The following is a 16,196-nucleotide window of genomic DNA, read 5'->3' as shown; positions in this document are numbered from 1 at the left end:
CAAAGCTACTCGAGGGCTATCTGTGCTAGCCATCCCTAATTTAGCAGTATAAAACTAGAGGAAAGGCAGCTATTCAGCACCACCCCCGCCAACTCTTGGGGTACTCTTTTACCAACGAATAGTGGGATTGATTATAACATTATAACGCCCGCACGGCTGAAAAGGCATGTTTGGTGCGACGGGGATGCAAACTCGCGTCCTTCAGATTACGGGTTGCACGCCTTAACTCACCTGGCCATGCCGGGCTTCTCTCGTGAAACTACGTGAGCATAAATGTTAATATTACAAGCCGCAGAATATCGCATACCATGCATACGTGCTATAATATTACCGTAATTCAGTTGATGACTTTTAAAAACTTATCTTATTCATGACTGAATTGGTATAAGGAAGATAAAACGTAGTTTGTTTTATAGTTAAACACAAAGCTAGACAATGTGCTATTTGTGCTCTGTCCACCACCGGTATCGAACTCTGATTTCTCGTAGTTGTAAGTCTGCAGACATACCGTTGTGCCACTTAGTCACGTTAAAAGTAGAGAAGAAACATGAAAATAAGAATTAATATAAGGTTGTACATTTAATAACCACCAGAAGAGATGAAAGGTAGCAGGATGGGTTGACCAGAAACTATACGCTTAGCTGTTTTAATCTGCTTTCATGGTGTTGTTAAAGAATGATATACGTAAACTGTTATTAAAGAGTCAGTGTACATCTCGTCATTAAAACAGTTTATACACCGAAATAATTCTGTCCTAAGATGTGAAACATATATTTTTGTTAAGAATATTGTTAAAATTGTACTGAATTACAAGGCTGTACTGTGTTTTATGTGTGGTTACTGTTCTTAATTCAGTTTAGTTTTGTGCTCTGTATAAAAAAATTTTTTACAGAGAGATTCAATAAACGAATTGCGAAAAAAACAACGACCCAACAACAAATAAACTTTGTTAATTTATTAATCAATGTCACCAAGCATCGCAGATTTAAAATTTCAAAAATAAAAGACTAAATTATAAGAGGGCGTATCAATATATTAAAATTCAACCTTCCTTAAGCCTACTGGGTTTCCCCTTCGGCGAATAAATAGTTTATGAACATCACGTTAAATTAAATTATTGCTTAATTAATTAATCAAGACAGTTTAATAAAGTAAGTAATAATTTTATTTTATTGGTACGACGACGTATGATTGATAGTTAATATACTAAAGAAAGTTATTTTATTTAGAAAGATAAGTATTTCCGTTCTTATTTTTAACGTTGATACTGACTGATTAATTATATGATTCTGCATTTCATTTTTATCATGACCGTGACTTTCGATATTCTGAGTACATTCAATTGGAGTTCAACGTTAAACATTATATATAGTATGTGATTTAGAGAAGATTCGTTTACATATATTTCTGTTAAACATATTTGTCCGAATTAAAAAGTTCAGCCAATGAAAAGGTAGGAAATTATATGCATACAGGCTTTCTGGAAAACTTTCCGCATGAGTAAGGTAAGTGGGATTTGATTTGATTTGAATTTCGCGAAAAGCTACTCGAGGGCTATCTGCGCTAGCCGTCCCTAATTTAGCACTGTAGACTAGAGGGAAGGCAGCTAGTCATCACCACCCACCGCCAACTCTTGGGCTACTCCTTTACCAACGAATAGTAGGATTGACATTATAAAGCCCTCACAGCTGAAAGGGCGAGCATGTTTGGTATGATGGGGATTCGAACCCGTGACCCTCGGATTATGAGTCGAGTGCCTTAACCATCTGGCCATGCCAGACCAGGCAAGTCGAAAGGTACTGTTATCTTTACTTTCAGATCATGATACGAGCAAACTCTAACTTTACACATGTATTCATTCTACGATATATTTAACCTCTACGCTTATCATTCGTGTAAAACATATTACCTTACACATGACACTACGGCGTCCAAACACGAGCTGTTTGCTTTAAGACAAATATTTATTGAAACGGTTTTAAAAATATATTTCTGTGCCATTTATAGACATAATACTACTTTTTGTTTTCTTACCTCCTCCAAATAATCGTTAAACTGGAGGAGATGTGAATAAATAGGCAAGCGACATATTAATTTCAAAACATTTGTTGTTTAACATTTTCTACACGTTTTACTTTCAGGCACAAAATGTCAGCTAATTCTCAATTGTACTAATGCAGTATTGTGTTACTAAAGTAGGAAAGTAATTTAAAAAATGTTGTCCCTGCTCTTTTATGTTAGACTACTTTTGAGCAAGCTTGACCTCACCACCGTTGATATAATACAGGCATAATAATTTAAAAGAATTGTAGGATCAGTGAATGAACAGCATCCAATTCAATCGAGCAGTCAGTTTTGTTGTTGCTGTTTGCAAGGTTTACTGATTAATGAAAAGCTATTTGGACTTACTTAACTTCTGTTAACCACGGATTACACATTCCTAGACCATTTATTTAAAAGTGTTCTACGTTTCAAACTAAGCGACTTTATATGTATATATAATCAGGCCCTTATGCTTGCTTGCTCCTTGTCGGGTTTTTGGTCTATAGACTAGAAAGGATCAGATTCGCTTGGGCTTCTTCCTAAATTGGTCCTTATGCAGAGTTTTTTATTTGTTTTGAATTTCGAACAAAGCTAAACGGGAGCTATCTACGCTAGCTGCCCCCAATTTAACTGTGAAAGACTAGAAGGAAGGCAGCTAGTTAGTCATCACCATTAACTCTTGGACTACTCTTTTGCTAACAAATAGTAGGATTGACTGTACATTTAACACCTCCACTGCTGTAAGGGCGCACATGTTTGGTGAGACGGAGAATCGAACATGTGTCTCTCGAAATACTAGTCAAGCTAACTTCCTAGCCATGCCAGGTCATAGATTGTTTGAAAGGAGGTTCTAACTTACAAGATCAAAAGCCAACACATAATGTGTGAAACATAATCAGCGTGCAAAGAATGCTAATGCTACAGAGATCTGGGGGCATGCAATTATTTTAAGCTAAAAATACTAATGCTTCATTAGAAGAATTGGACTATATAGGAAACATTAACTACCATAAGCTACAACTATATAAGCATTTTTTTTTACATCACAAAAATAGGGGTTCGACAGAATTTTTCGAATCCCCCCACTACATACATGCGTGAATCTAGTTTGAAGTCCCTCTGTTGTTTGTTTGTTTTTGAATTTCATAGAAAGCTACTCGAGAGCTGTCTGCGCTAGCCGTTTCCTAATTTAACAGTGTAAGACTAGAGAGAAGGCAGCTAATCAACACCACCTACCGCCAACTCTTGGGCTACTCTTTTACCAACAAATACCTTCCACAGCTGAAAGGGAGAGTATGTTTGGTGTGACAGGAATTCCAACCCGCGACCCTCAGTTTACTTGTGGAGTGCCTTAACCACCTGGCCATGCTTGGCCTCCCTGTTTTCTTTATACTTACTGTTTCACAACAATCTCACTTCCTCAGGTGAGCGGCTTGTCTGTATTTGTAATATAATCTTTGTTTTAGATACTTCGTAAAGCCTTTCGTTCATTAATATTCCAGAGCATTCTACCACTAACTGATTTTAACAAAATGCTCTCTCTAGCTATTGTAAAAATTACAACATAAATATATTTATTTATTTATAAAAAAAAGGAGATTTGTTCCACTTTTTTGTTTCAGAAGAGGCATTTAAGAAATACCTGGATCTAATAGGCGTTTATTTAACGTCATAAATCTTCCCATTATTTTACTAAGAATATTCATACATGATAAACTTGACAATCATCATAAACAGATGATAAACAGAAGTGAGTTTACTATGAGAAGAAAATGATGATTGTCATTCACCAGGCTTGTTGAGAAGTTGAATATGAAAAGAAATATATTTCCATTTAGTGAGGAAGTATTTATGTATTGGAATAGATAATTCCACTCATTTTAAATTTATTTCATGACTTCTACAAGTCACTACACAAGGGTCCTCTAATTCAATCTGAGAACTTGTTAGTGGCGACACGATATTGTATCAGGCGAAAGGCCTATTGGGCCTATATGGTGGCAAAAAAAGATAGATCTAAAATACTCCTTTTACACATCTTCGATTTGAATTCCGGAACGAAAATTAAAAGCAATGCATCTTTATGGGAAGGGGGGGATTTGTAATTTACGTGATTTTTAACCACAAATAAGTCTTTTGGTTTTCGATGATTTGTCAACTTTCGTTTCAACTGTACTTTTCAAACTATTATACATATTCAAGCACATGAAATGCATCAACTCTTCGGTCATCACCAAATTAAGTTATCATATTACAAAATATCAGATAAACAAACATTCAAGGGCTTTTCTTTCATTTTATGCATCATACACAAAGCCACAATTGTGCACTATATCGTGAGGGGATTAATCTAACGCGCGTAAGACATTGTAGCGAACATCACGCTGAAGAATTGCTTTGTTTTTAATTTTGTGCAAAGCTACTCGAGTGCTATCTGCGCTAGCCGTCCCTAATTTTGCAGCGTAAGACGTGAGGGAAAGCAACTAGTCATCACCACCCACCACCAGTTCTTGGGCTACTCTTTTACCAACAAATAGTGGGATTGACGGTGACCTTATAACGCCCCAACTGCTAAAAGAGCGAGTATGTTTGGAGTGACGGGGATTCGAACCCCCAACCCTCGGATTACGAGTCGAATATCATATCCACCTGGCCATGTCGGGCCCACAGTAAAGGAAAACAGAATAAAGGACTAGGATTTAGGAAAGGACACTGTATATGTGTATATTGTACCAAAAAGATGTTTATGTTGTTGCAATCAACTGGAGAAAGAATTAAAAGAAGAACATCAGGGAAAGAATTATATATGAGAAATTAAAAGTGAATGTTTACACTCACACAGGTATATATAATATAGGACTTTTCACGTCTGTGGAATCAAACAACATAAGCGACTTGATAGAGAACTGGAAATATTACATCAACGTTTATATTCGAATTTCAAGAAAACTAATCAATTACAAGCTACAGTTCGAAAGTTAGCAATGCGTTTTTATCGCATACTCAAATTCAGACGGACAAAAGTTTCATAAAAACGCAGTAGATTCTTACACACTATTACCATGCTGTTCTTTTTTGTGCTGGGATATCTGATTTTTTTCTTTTTATTGTTTGTTCCATTACTGATAATGTGTTTAATTAACGGAAGTATTTGTCTCCTTAGTGTATCCTATCCTCAGCTGCATGAAACACTTTGATGTTTTATTGAATCAGATAAATTCAGTATATTTATCAGAAAGTGCCAAAATAATTTCTCCTACCTGAGTAATTATTTAACCAAAATCAAATTATGTTAACTGAAACGATTGACTGCTTGACCCTCCTCTATTCTGTCATATCTCGTCAAGTTTGACCTAATCACTTCTCATTACATGTACGAATATAAACGATTAAATTCTAGCTTCAAGGTAAGAGTTCAGATAGGGTGTGGAGAGATTTGAACTTGCTATCTACTGCCATCTATGCACGGCAATTGGAAGTTTCTGCAACAGGTGGACTACGTGAAGCTTCGTGGTAATTATCAAAAGACCCGATCAGATCTCTGTATCTTATTATATGTTCTTCCTTAGAAATTTTTTTTTGTTTCATCCACTAGGGGCGATGGGTATGGAAAAACTGGTAGACGCGTAACTGGAGAAGCTACTGTTAAGTTTTCTTTATTGTGTGAAGACTTATCTAATGGTGTCAAGGTTAGTTTTTCATCCACAATAAACACACAAGGCTAGAAAATTATCGAAATATAAAAACAAAAACAAAACCGTACGTATTAAAAAGGTTTTAGGACTCTGGTACCAACCGAACAACTGAATAGAATTTGCGTATTTATAATAACACCACAAAAAAAAAAAAGAAAAAGTTATAATTAGATTGATTATTCCACACAATGCATTATATATAGGTGTTTATAACTCCCACTGTCTAACTGTCTTATGGCGTGATTGTGTCCTATGTTTTTTTGGTGATGGTAGACTCACTGTTGATATTTGTGCGTGTGTGTTTTCTTATAGCAAAGCTACATCGGGCTATCTGCTGACCCTACCGAGGGGAATCAAACCCCTGATTTTAGCGTTGTAAATCCGTAAACTTACCGCTTTACTAGCGGGGGAGATTGATATTTGTTGAAATCCATGCAAACACACACTAATCTTTGTACTGTTTGGTGCTGAGTTTCAACAAGTTACTAAATAAAAGCAAAGTTAATTAAAAATACAAGAGCATGTTGTATGCTATGCATTAACAGTTGCACGTTATATAAAGTTGAAGAAATCCAATATAAGGAATAAAGTCCTTCAACTATTCTAATGTTATTATAATGGACGTTGCGTGTAGATATTTATGTGTCTATGTATGTGGCCGAAATATTTGAATTCAGAACTACAACAAACTTCTCTACGTAATTGCATATTTTTTACTGCGATGATTGTGTTCATACTTCCATCTCATTCGTTATATTTGTAGGTATTATTGTGGAAATACGCTGTTTATTACACATCAAAATGAGTGTGCGTATTTGCAGTACATTCACATTCTTTTGTTAGTTGTAGCTTTGTGAGAAAAAAATGTCCGAATTATTCGTCTTCTTTCAATTACAAAAAAAAAAAAAGATTAATGAAGGTTTCTTAACAAAATAAAGTTAATATATCTTTGTTGTGAAAACATTGCTGTTGTTGTTTTGAATTAAGAACAAAGCTATGCAATGGAGTATCTGTGCTCTGCCCACCACAAGTATCAAAACCCGGTTTTTAGCGTTGTAAGTCCGTAGACATACCGCTGAGCCACTGGGGGCATTATGAAAAGAAGCTGTTAAAAATCTACAAAAACAGATAAATTGGTTTGTTTTTAATTTCGCGCATAGCTACTCTAGAGCTGTCTGCGCTAGCCGTCCCTAATTTAGCAGTGTAAGACTAGAGGAAAGGCAGCTACAGTCATGTGAAAATGTTATGACATCTTATGAAAGTTTGTGTATTTTTGTAACATTTTTGGACATATAAATATTTAATCTCAATTTCAACAATACTGAGAGATTATAGGAATATAACAACAATTAAAACTAAAGAAAAGACTTTTCAAGATCTTCTGTACATGTAATTCTACAAAAATGCATATTCTAAGTGAGGAAAAAGTTAGGACACCCTACCCCCTAATAGCTAGTGTTATCCCCTTTGGCTGAAATAACTGCAGTGAGACGCTTCTTGTAGCCATCTACCAGTCTCTGGCATCGGTCTGAAGAAAGTTTGCCCCACTTCTCAATGCAGAATTCTTTCAGCTGTGAGATGTTTGAGGGGTTTCTTGCATGTACAGCCCGTTTCAAGTCACCCCACATCTCAATGGAATTAAGATCTGGGGCTTGACTCGGCCATTTCAGGACTCTCCATTTCTTAGTTTTCAGCCAGTCCTTGGTGGATTTACTGGTATGTTTTGGGTCATTGTCGTGTTGCAGGGTCCAGTTTCGCTTCAGCTATAATTTTCGTACAGATGGTCTCACATGATCCTCAAGCACCCTCTGATACACAGTAGAATTCATGGCGGATTCTATGATTGTGAGCTGTCCAGGTCATGCTGCAGCAAAGCAGCCCAAAACCATGACACTTCCACCTCCATGCTTCACAGTTGGTATGAGGTTCTCTTCCTGTAATGCTGTATTTGGTTTACGTCAAACATGTCCTCTGTTCTGGTGTCCAAATAATTCGATTTTGGACTCATCGGTCCAAAGAACATTATTCCAGAAGTCCTGGTCTTTGTCTACATTCTCTCTGGCAAACTTCAGTCTGGCCTTGATGTTTCTTTTAGAGAGCAAAGGTTTCCTCCTTGCACACCTCTCATGCAAGTTAAACTAGTGCAGTCTCTTTCTGATTGTAGAGGCATGCACTTTCACATCAACAGTAGCCAGAGCCTGCTGTAGGTCCCGTGATGACATGTCAGGGTGTTTGGAGACCTCTTTTAGCATCTTGCGGTCTGCTTTCGGGTGAACTTGCTTGGACGACCAGACCTGGGCATGTTGGCAATTGTTTTGAAAGCTCTCCACTTGTTGATCATTTTTCCGGACAGTGGAATGGCTGATTTCAAAATCTTTTGGGATCTTTTTGAATCCCTTACCAGAATCACAAGCTGCTACAATTTTCTTTCTGAAGGCCTCAGACAGCTCTTTTGCTATCACCATGGTGCTCACTCTCACTTCAGTCAGGAGCACACCAAACTAAATGTCTGAGGTTTAAATAGAGCAAGCCTCATTCAAAATGCTGAGTAACGATCTTCTAATCATGTGCACCTGGTGTGATACATCTGTGTGTGAGTTGAGCCATTTTAAGTGGAAATAAATGTGGGGGTGTCCTAACTTTTTCCTCAGTTAGAATATACATTTTTGTAGAATTACATTTACAGAAGATCTTGAAAAGTCTTTTCTTCAGTTTTAATTGTTTAGTTATAATCTCTTAGTATTGTTAAAATTGAGATTAAATAGCTATATATCCAAAAATGTTACAAAAATACACAGGCTTTCATAGGGTGTCCTAACTTTGTCACATGACTGTAGTCATCACCACCCATCGCCAACTCTTAAGCTACTTTTTTACTAACGAATAAAGGGATTGGCCGTCAAATTATAACGCCCCCACGGCTGAAAGGACGAGCATGTTTGGTGTGACGGGGATTCGAACCCGTGACCCTCAGATTACGAGTCGAATGCCTTAACCACCTGGCCATGCCGGGCCGTAAAAACACTTAAGAATTTATCTAGAGATGCAACTGGACAATTTAATATAATGTATATGGTAGAAGTGTAACTAACTGTCGGTTCGACACCTTGTTTAAACACGTTTGTTCTGTATACATGTTCATTTTATATCCTTAAAACAATATAATCATTATCTTTCTTCTTTAGTCCTCTTGTTGAAAAATTATTTTCAATACAACTAAATTTCCTTCCTTTTGGACTAAAATGCTTTTAAACAATGTCCCCCAGTGAAACAGTGGTATGTCTGCAGACTTACCGACTTTCCGACAAGAAATCAAGAGCAAGTAGTTACTATTAATTGGTTTATTCGCATTTAAACCAAACTATATATACATATATATCTGGGCATACAACTAACGTTTTGACCGTAAAATAATATCCGACGCTAAGCTTAAGTGCAGACTTACCAATTTCACAAAGCATTCGTCCAAGCTGAACTTCAAAACTTAGCAACTTTCAAAGCATTCGCAAAAGAGCCAAATCTATTTCAATTTCTTGAAAAACTACACGATGGGCTATCTGTGCTTAAGTAAAAGTAATCCACAATAGTTTTTCGCTTTCTTTCTCTCTCTCTCTCTCTTTTTTGCCTCTAGAGATTCAACGGCAAGAAGGATCTATAAAATTACAAATAGGGTTTCAATACTCATGATGGACAAAGCAAATATAGCTTATTATGGAACTGTATGGTTGCTAATATTTTTTTTCTTTGCATAATTGTTTGTGTCTAGTGCAGTGTTAACAGTAGATCACGCACCAACAGTGCAAGGGTATTGGGTAATATTAACAGTAGATTACGTACCAACAGTCCAGAGGTATAGTTATGATAATGGTTTACTGGAAGTATTATAATTTTTCAAAGTTTTTTTAAAAATTATTTACAGACATAACCACTTACATTCCGAATTACAAACTCTCTTGGGAGACTTCTAGCAGTTTTGGTAAAATGGATGCATCATTTTTTATTTAAATATAATCAAAATGGAACAACCGTTTGTAAGTACACAATAAATTGAGTAACTTGATTATTTTGGGAATTAATACATTTATTCTTTAAATAATGTATTATATTAAGAACTTTAATAGAGCAAGCAGAAGGACTGTTTTAACATGCAACTCGAACAATTTTGTGCAGTCTTAGCGGTTCAATGTACAGTTAGAAATTTAATTTTGTTCATATGTGTTTTTGCATGTAAATTCAGGAATGGTGTAGAATTAAAAAATTTTCGTAAAAAAACACGCTTCATTTCGTGCATAATAATGAAAGCTGAAATATTAGATTTTATTATCATTAGATCAAATGCTAATAAAACTTTCATGAATATCCAATAAAACAAAGTATGTTTTATATTACTAATATTTTTATTATGCACATAAATCTGCTTTTAGTTTCCAGAAAGTAAATCGACAAAAACTTAAATAATTTAAATAACGCTCGGTGCCTTTCGAGAGATGTTACACGTTTTAATCTGGCCCGGCATGGCCAAGCGTGTTAAGGCGTGTGACTCGTAATCTCAGGGTCGCGGGTTTGCACCCACGTCGAGCCAAACATGTTCGCCCTTTCAGCTGTGGGGGCGTTATAATGTAACGATCAATCCCACTATTCGTTGGTAAAAGAGTAGTCCAAGAGTTGGCGGTGAGTGATGATGACTAGCTGCTTTACCTCTAGTCTTACACTGCTATATTAGGGACGGGTAGCACAGATAGCCCTCGAGTAGCTTTTGCGAAATTCAAAAACAAACAAACAAACGTTTTAATCTATGGTTTGTGGAGTTCTGAAAATTTCTGAAAACGGCCTCTGATACAGCAGAAATATTAGGCGAAGTCGTCTAACGAGTTTTCGAATATTATAATCAAAAGTTCTTTGTCAGACAACATAGTAAAATTATATTCAGTGTCACATGTTCTTCAGATTTAAGAAACTACACCAGTAGCAACAAACCTGCAATTGTTGTGGTCCAAAACTACAGCTATAGTACGGATGTGAACAGCTATGTTTGAAAATGATCAAAATCTCGTTCCGTTCACGTTAAAAGTCGTAATTAAAATTAAAATGTAGCAATTTAATTAAAAGTCCCTTAGAAATGGAAGTTAATATAGTTTATAAGCAGTATATTAATTAGAGAGATGAGAGAGTACAAGAATACATACTCGAACATGTGACAGGTATATGTGAAAAACAAAACAAGCCTGCAAACGTGGAGAATTTCTAATTTAATTGACAATCTAATTTATGTAATTATTAGATGAACACGTGCCTAGCTCCAGCCCTCTAGGGAATATGCAAAGTAAGTGTAGCTTTTTATTTCTGGTTGTAGTTATAATTATTTCTCGTATTATAATTGAACTCAAGTATTAATTTTTTACTAGGCGTGACCTATCTTTTTTCAGACATGCGTGTTTGCAGGTTGCTGATAGTAGGATTATGTTTTAGAAATATACTGATATACTGAGATATACTGATTTCGAAGTTTACTGATGTTCGACGTTTTATAACGTCTTCTGTGATATCAAACAACAACTGAATGAGACAGCATGATTAACAACCTTGTTTTGCTTCAAGCCATATTTCCACATTATATATAGATGTATAGGTTATTCTCGTTGAATTAATGACTTTTCCAATCAAGAACTAATTGATAATGAAGTGTTGGCAATGATGTAGCTTGACAGGGTACTGATTAGTAGCTGATTGAGTAAAACCAGGAGCGCCTTGGAGTCGTCATGTGACTATTCAAAGGTAAATTCCTACGATGATAGGGAATCTTCCTATTAATGTGGAGCAACGATTGTGTTTGCTAGGATTATGGGAATTTGCAGTAATTCCCAATAACAAAAAACAAAACATGTAAAAATAAGACTTATCATTACGCAATTTATGTTTAGTATAATTTATATTCTTGTTAAATGGTACTAACAAAATCGTTTAAAACAAACAGAAGCGTATGTGTGTGTTCTCATATAGCAAAGCCACATCGGGCATCTGTTGAATTCACCGTGTGGAATCGAACCTCATGATTTTAGCGTTGTAAATCCGTAGACTTACCTTCGTACTAGCGGGACACACAAGCAAAACCACTAGCATGAACAATAATATGAAATACAATACTCGGTGATTTTTTACCGAGAGGTTTCTTAAAATAATATATTTGATTTTCGAAAATAGTTCTCTATTCATACAAGTTATTAGTTTAATGACTTAAATGCATAAGGTTTTTCTTAATTCTAAGTTTTCTAACAGTTAAACATATAAAAATAGAGCTACACATGTATAATATAATATATTCCATAACTTTGAAATGTAAGTCAGGTGAGAAAGTTAATTTGTTTCTTTTAGTCCGAAGCTAGACAATAAGGTATCTGTACTGCATCTTCTACAAGAATTAAACCCCTGATTTTATCGTTAACAGCTCTGAAACGCCAGTTGAGAAACCAACAAAATTACAATGTGCCAGACTTCACTTGAATTACATTTTGTACACATTGGGAGGCTTTAAATAAACAATCCACTTTTATTTCATCAGTTATATTAGTGCGAAGTTTATTGTAAATGCATAAATAACAAACAAAAAACTTAAATAAAAACACATACATATTTTTATTGTATTCTGATAAAGAAAGACACACATGCATAGTTGTGCAGTATTCTGATAAGTACACACATGCGTAGTTGTGCAATATTCTGATAAGGACAACATACATAGAAATTTTATGAAATAATTGAAAACCTCCGTCTTAAAAAGTCCGATTTAGCGTTGGGCCATCGTAGCCTTATTATAGAAGCATTATTTCAGTTTGATAACGAAGCAGAAAGATCTTGGACAGTTAAACAAGCAGTTTGTGCCATTCGTAAATAAGAATCGATCTATTTCCTTTAGATATGTTGAAGGTCTTGTTTCAAGAATTCCTAAGCTGAAAGACTCCAACACCATCAGCCAAATGAAAGTGCTGCGCCAACTTCTCTTGGGAGGTTTTTCTTACCTTTATCCTGCTATACTAGAATAATTCCACACGAGAAAAATGCGGCCCACCTCCTAATAAATCTGCATACACATTTTATGTGTGGAATTAAGCCCTTAGGACATTAGCTTCCCTGGGCTTTCTTTTTTTAAAATATGCACACGTCCATTTGACCGAGGGGGGGGAGAGCGAAAGTTGATTCACCTGACCAGATCATCCTTCGCTATTGTTTCTTTGTTCAGAGTCTTTGGTCATTGCACTATTGCCTGCAGTAACACGTGTTTATCGAAGTAATGAATACTTTGTACATAGCCACTCTACCATGACATCCCAGATGATAGAGTTCGCTTCATATTGTTTTCTATAACAATATTTGCTGGTGCTTAACATTATATTGGATACAGATTTTGGTTTATTTAATTTGTTTCAAAATGCGACTCAATGTTTAGTGATCCTAATCGCACGTGATGGTCATTCTGCCGTTGTTGCTCACTCTTTGTTACAGATGCACCTGCCAGACAGACTGTACTGTCATTTTGCTTTTTTAATTTGTTAGATTTGTCATAGAAAACATTTGAAATCGAAGAATAAATGAATAACTAACCCTACATACACACACACACACTCTCTACTCTTATACTGTATGTGATTTGCATACTATATTATTTATACAAATGGTTCGCTTATTACAAAACTTCTTACAAAGCTAACAAACGTTTTTTTTGTATCGCATAAGAGTCCCTAATTTAGAACTAATACATAAACTAGAGGGAAGGCAGCTAGCTAACAACATTCAATGGAAACTAGGTTTATGCGGCAACTTATAAAAAAAAGAAAAAATAGAACACTTCTAAAACCTACTGAAAAAAAACTTTCTTTACGCAAGACACTCTCGCAACAACAAAATATGATTTATTAAGACGATTATTTTCAAACTTTTTTCTACTAACTGATGAATACAGATGTAATAGCATCAAATGGCTTACGTTTAACACTATAAAACTAAGAACCCAGCTGTTAACGTTCACTATTTCTTAAGAGCTTACGTAGTAAACTCTTTTCAAATAAGACTTCATATTTAGATTCACTGTAGCGAAATAAAAAATGTTCATTATAATACAAGTTAGATGTCACGCTTAAAATAATTCTGTAATGTGATATATAGTTTATAAGTACACTGTTTATACTGTAGATCTAAGTTGGTTGCAGTGACATTTATAACACTAATAGTTCATAAATACATTATTTATATTGTAACTCTAAGTTGCTCACAGTAAGATCTGTAACATTTGTAATTCAAGGGACATTTTTGTTGACGATATTTCGTTAACCACTTGGGTTAAAATTAACTCAGTCGAATTTTGATTGCCACGTTTAATAAGTTATTAAACCTCTTCTCAGGCTAGCTGAAAATCGTTAATAAGAAATACCATAAAAGGGCCGTACACAGATCGTGAAAAAATATTGGTAATTCATACTTCTCTTACTTCGTATCGTATCGTACTTATTTATTTACGTTATGAATTTCAAACCGAATATAGCCAACAAGGGGCGGTATTTTGTGGAACCAGCCTTCAATTAGAGTAAAAATAATGATATATTTGATATGATCATGTGTCTGTCAGTTCTTAGTATATCTTTAATGTGTTATTGGAATTAATTTGAAAGAGATTTTGTAAGATTCCTTTTATAAAATGAATGATAAGATTGTAACGAGATCTGTTAAGTAATTTTAAAAAAATGTTTAAAACCAAGCAGATATAGTTGAAAGTTAGATCGTTACTGTAAGATAAATAGCTGATACATTTATCACTTAAGAAAAATGCAGCTTAAAGTGAAAAGAACTGCTTGAGGGATTTTATTCGTTTCGACGTAGTCTTATCAGTTTAGTTTCTTTAGAAAGTTTAAATTCAATTCTTGTTCTGTTACTTCTATTAAAACTTTGAAACTACCATAACAAATATATATATTTATATTTATACACAAACACACTTTTTTTATATTGGAAACGACATCTGGTGAGCAACTGACAAAAACAACTTTTCCTACCCTTGTAATGGATGGACTGTAATAGTAAATAATTACATTGGAACGGCACAAACTATTCGAGGTGTCATATTTGACAACTTGGTGGGTGCCACCCAAAAAAGAAAAAAAGAAAACAAAAACCGCCCTTTCTCGAGTGCTTCTAGCTAAAACCCTTCACTATATTCACCTAAAACTGTCTTTGTGCACTGTATAATTACTAATGGCAAACAAGTAATAAATCTTAGAAAACTGCTGTTCTGTTTGAAATTGCGTGATTCAAATCATTATTGCAATCAACAAGAGAGCGGCGTGAGCGGTACATAATGTTATCAGATTTGTAATAAGGATTCGAAGTCTGATTCTAGTTTTGGAATAAGACCGGTAAGTCCTCTTAGTGAACGGAAATGTGTTATTAGTTGAGTTATTTGTACTTTTCTGAGACATTTCTCCATTTTTCTTGATCATTTGAGCGAAATAAGTTTTTCCCCCTTGTATAATTATCATACTTATCAAATAATGTATTAAGCCATATCATACTTTGTAACATATCAGTCGAGTTTACCCGCTATCCGCTGGACAATTTTGTAGATCTTTGGTAGGTGTTCATTAGCACGTACAAAACTTGATATATTAACTACTGGCTGAATGAAAATTGTCACTTTAGATGAATTATGAAACCGAGAGTACATTACGACACCCTTAAATTGTTTACTGACCGACACAGCTATACGTGGGTAAATAAACTAATACAAAGGAACAATCAATGAGTTTGTTTTGTTTGACTGTCATATAGCTTAATATTTGCTTAAATTATATGCCAAACAAGAAAATGGAAACTGTTATACAGAGCAGATAAGTATATTGAATTCAAATCACGTCTAAAGCCTGTGAGAGGCACACATATATACAGGTATCTATTAATAATGCAAAAACATAAAAGTCGGGAATTGTGAGGATTTCTAAATCAATTTATATTTTTCTAAGTGATATATCTCGATTTCAAGATACTGAAAAGGCAGAATGATTGTGGAAGCATTGTTTGAGAATAGAAAAAAAATACACTGCGAATGAAGTTCGTAGGTTATCAGTGTTGTGCCTGCAGGAGAAAGAAAATAATAAATAATAAAAGATAGCCACCTACCAGATGTTACTTAAGTTCACCAAACTCAATGCCTATCTAGAATGGTTGTTAATATGTATCAGGAAGCTTAGTGACATTTCACTTGAAGGAGAATGAAAATAACTTGAAATATGCACAAGTCACCTACATCATGTACTCTTCCTACCATACAGATCGAGCCCCGAATTTTACCATTATAAAACCCTCAAGCTTGCCTTTGTCTGATTTCACGTATTTGGTCTTAAACACGTCTAAAGCAAGCAACTTCATGTCATTTACCTTATAACATTTAATCACCAAATTTTTATTGTTTAA

The 16,196-nt window shown here is 35.0% G+C and overlaps 1 long non-coding RNA gene across 2 annotated transcripts in view; it reads left to right on the top strand.

Annotated features, from left to right (window-relative positions):
- LOC143223273 (uncharacterized) overlaps positions 1-16,196 on the top strand; it is a 306,721-nt gene that overhangs the window by 252,250 nt on the left and 38,275 nt on the right. Inside the window, exon 1 of one of the 2 annotated variants that reach the window (XR_013012793.1) lies at positions 15,016-15,142. The exons of the other annotated variant lie outside the window; for it this stretch is intronic. This is a non-coding gene — a long non-coding RNA (uncharacterized LOC143223273). Of the gene's footprint in view, positions 1-15,015; positions 15,143-16,196 lie in introns of those variants that run through there. 2 annotated transcript variants of the gene reach the window in all.

Source organism: Tachypleus tridentatus, chromosome 8 (genome assembly GCF_004210375.1).
Source record: "Tachypleus tridentatus isolate NWPU-2018 chromosome 8, ASM421037v1, whole genome shotgun sequence".
NCBI lineage: Eukaryota > Metazoa > Arthropoda > Merostomata > Xiphosura > Limulidae > Tachypleus > Tachypleus tridentatus.
The sequence above is the reverse complement of the archived record's forward strand: the minus strand, read 5'-3'. Positions and strand labels throughout refer to the sequence as shown.